The sequence below is a fragment of the Triticum dicoccoides genome, chromosome 4A (genome assembly GCF_002162155.2).
Source record: "Triticum dicoccoides isolate Atlit2015 ecotype Zavitan chromosome 4A, WEW_v2.0, whole genome shotgun sequence".
Classification (NCBI taxonomy): domain Eukaryota; kingdom Viridiplantae; phylum Streptophyta; class Magnoliopsida; order Poales; family Poaceae; genus Triticum; species Triticum dicoccoides.
In genome coordinates, this window is record NC_041386.1 from 436734623 (window position 1) to 436737251 (window position 2629).

The following is a 2629-nucleotide window of genomic DNA, read 5'->3' on the forward strand; positions in this document are numbered from 1 at the left end:
TTTTCTGAAAAACAGAAACTTTTGCACCCAGAAAATTAATTTTAGTTTTTAGCAAAAACGCAATAAAATACTGATTCGTTCTGCAGAAGATTAATAAACAAATTTATGAGGTTTTCATAAATTTTCAGAATTTTTGGAGTTACAGAAGTTTTCAAAATGTCCAGATTGCTACAGACTATTCTGTTTTTGACAGATTCTATTTTTTATGTGTTGTTTGCTTATTTTGATGAATCTATGGCTAGTATCGGGGGTATGAACCATGGAAAAGTTAGAATACAATAGATATTACACCAATCTCTACTCGTAATGTCTTAGTTGGTAGCCTCCGTTTCGGATTTATTTTTGTCCCATTTCTTTCATCCGGTTTTTTTCGTAGGTTTTTTTGTTCCGTCCACCACCTCTGCTCCGCTGGTTTTACCGTCGCGAGAGAATCAATCCCTCGCTAGCCTGGCCTCGTCTCCCGTCTCCAGTCGCAGCCGCCGCCGCACCCCAATCCAACCCCGCCGCCAGCGATCTCCTCGCCCCCCTGCGCCGCCGCCCCCAACCTTCTATTCCTCTCCCAAGGGAATCCCTAGGGAAGGGAAGGCAAGGCAAGGCAAGGCAAGGGAAGGTAAGGGAAGGGAGAGGGAGCGCCCAGATCCACGACGGCATCTGCACTTCGCCCCCGCCGCTGCATCCCTTCGCCGGTGCCCTCCCAGTTCAAAGCCGCCACCGCTTTGCTTCACGAACCGGCGACGATCTACTTGTGGAGTCGCACGATGATCCCTTCCCGGATCCGCCGCCGATCACTTTCAGGATCCGCCGCGGATCACTTCCAGGATCCGCCGCGTACCGCCTACAGGATCCGCCGCCAATCACTTCAAGGTTTCGCCACGTACCGCCTATAGGATCCGCCCGTTCGTGCTATGGCTCCCTTTCCCTCTCCGCCAAATCTGACCTTTGTGTATGTGTTGCGCTGTGTGCGTGTGTGCTCTGCGTTAGTGATGGGATGGGCATGCTCTGTGTGTGGCTTTCTAGTTTAGCTTGTGTGCGTGCGTGTTCTCCGCCGATTGATGCTTGTATGAACTCAGCGTGTTTGTGTGCGTGCTGCTTGCTGCTTGCTGGCTGCCGATGGATGCTTGTTGCGTGTGCATGCATGTGTGTGGTGTTTGCTGGATCAAGCAACAACGACACATGTTGTTTTCTAATTTTGGTGCGTGAATATATCATGCGAACAGGAGGCATTAGAGACAGCTTATTGAGATGTAATAACCAAGTAACACTGAAGAGACAAAAAATACGTATTATTATGCAACAGCTAATTTCCTTATCATGTACTGTTTATAGACAACCATTGCTTGGTTATGCGCTTCTTTTCTATTGGTTGATTATGGACTACATCACTCACTTCTAAATTACAAACTGGATATCATGTTCAACATAAGATCCCATGTTCAAATTTATAGCTGGTTCATCCACTTTTTAATGTTAATTGGTGATAAGAGCAGCCTCACAGTTCAAGACACATCATATAATTATTCTGTATGAACTACCCTAGACTAATCATATGTACACTTGCAGGGGCAGCTAGCTTTGCTGATGCATATGCCGACATGATAAACAAGATATGCATGCATATTTTAATTTTATTTGGAGATAAGATATATATGCAATACTAATTGCTAAGTCGAGGAAGCAAGGTGTGTAGGTTCTCCTTGATACTGTTTTTTTCCCTACATTGTCGCACACTTGAAAAACAATCCTTGCGTTTAGCCAATAGTGTGTAGCTTCTCCTCGATACTGATTCTCATACTTGCAGTGTTGGATACTTTGCTTAACATGAAACTGGAACATGAAACACTGATGCAGGTTTCATGATGGAACTGGAAAGGCCCTTCTGAAGGTATGAGAACATCTACAAACCAGTATTGTGCAATAGTATATACTCGTTGATGTGTTGGGGATGATGAGATTTTTGTAACCAACAGTTTCTGAGCTAACATCGAAACATAAGATGTATATCTCACGCTGGACCATTAAAAAATATTAGATTTCCCTACATTTCTGTCATCGAGCATCAGAACTACTATTTCAAATTCATTGGCATTTGGTGCTATGTTCTGTACCATATCAGAGCTATTTCCCTTTTATTTTGGTGTGGATATATACATGTATGTACACGCATATTAACTATTGGACTATGCATCAGCATTTATATTTACACTTTACAATGTACATTCATACATTCATTTCGTACAGAGATCGGGACAAAGGAGTTCTGAAGAAGAAGATTCATCTACAGAATATATAATGTGCATTGAAGAAAACAGAGATTCATCTTGGTGAGCACTAACCGTTCATTTATAGATTGTTGGAGAGATAAGTTGCTCCTATGACTAAAATTGTGCCGGCGCTCTGATTTACTACTGGGTGCCCTTTAAAGGACAGACCCAGTGCATAGAAGCTCCCACACAAGGTGGGGTCTGGGGAGGGATTATAGGAACCTAGTCTTACCCCTACAAAGTGCAATGCAGAGAGGCTGGTTCGAACCCAGGACCTCTTGGCACAAGTGGGGAGGACTTCACCATTGCGCTAGGCCTGCCCTCTACTGGGTGCCCTTTGTAGAGGTAAATTTTATTATTATTTTGGT

At 43.7% G+C, this 2629-nt stretch overlaps 1 long non-coding RNA gene across 13 annotated transcripts in view; it reads left to right on the forward strand.

Moving 5' to 3' along the window:
• The first annotated feature begins 407 nt into the window (after positions 1–407).
• Positions 408–2629, forward strand: part of LOC119286050 — a 5821-nt gene continuing 3599 nt past the window's right edge. For 6 of the 13 annotated variants that reach the window (XR_005140204.1, XR_005140211.1, XR_005140209.1 and 3 more), the window contains exons 1-3: positions 408–1679; positions 1799–1882; positions 2239–2321. This is a non-coding gene — a long non-coding RNA (uncharacterized LOC119286050). The remainder of the gene's footprint in view (positions 1680–1798; positions 1883–2238; positions 2322–2629) is intronic. The other 7 variants (XR_005140212.1, XR_005140213.1, XR_005140215.1 and 4 more) reach the window with 4 other exon arrangements.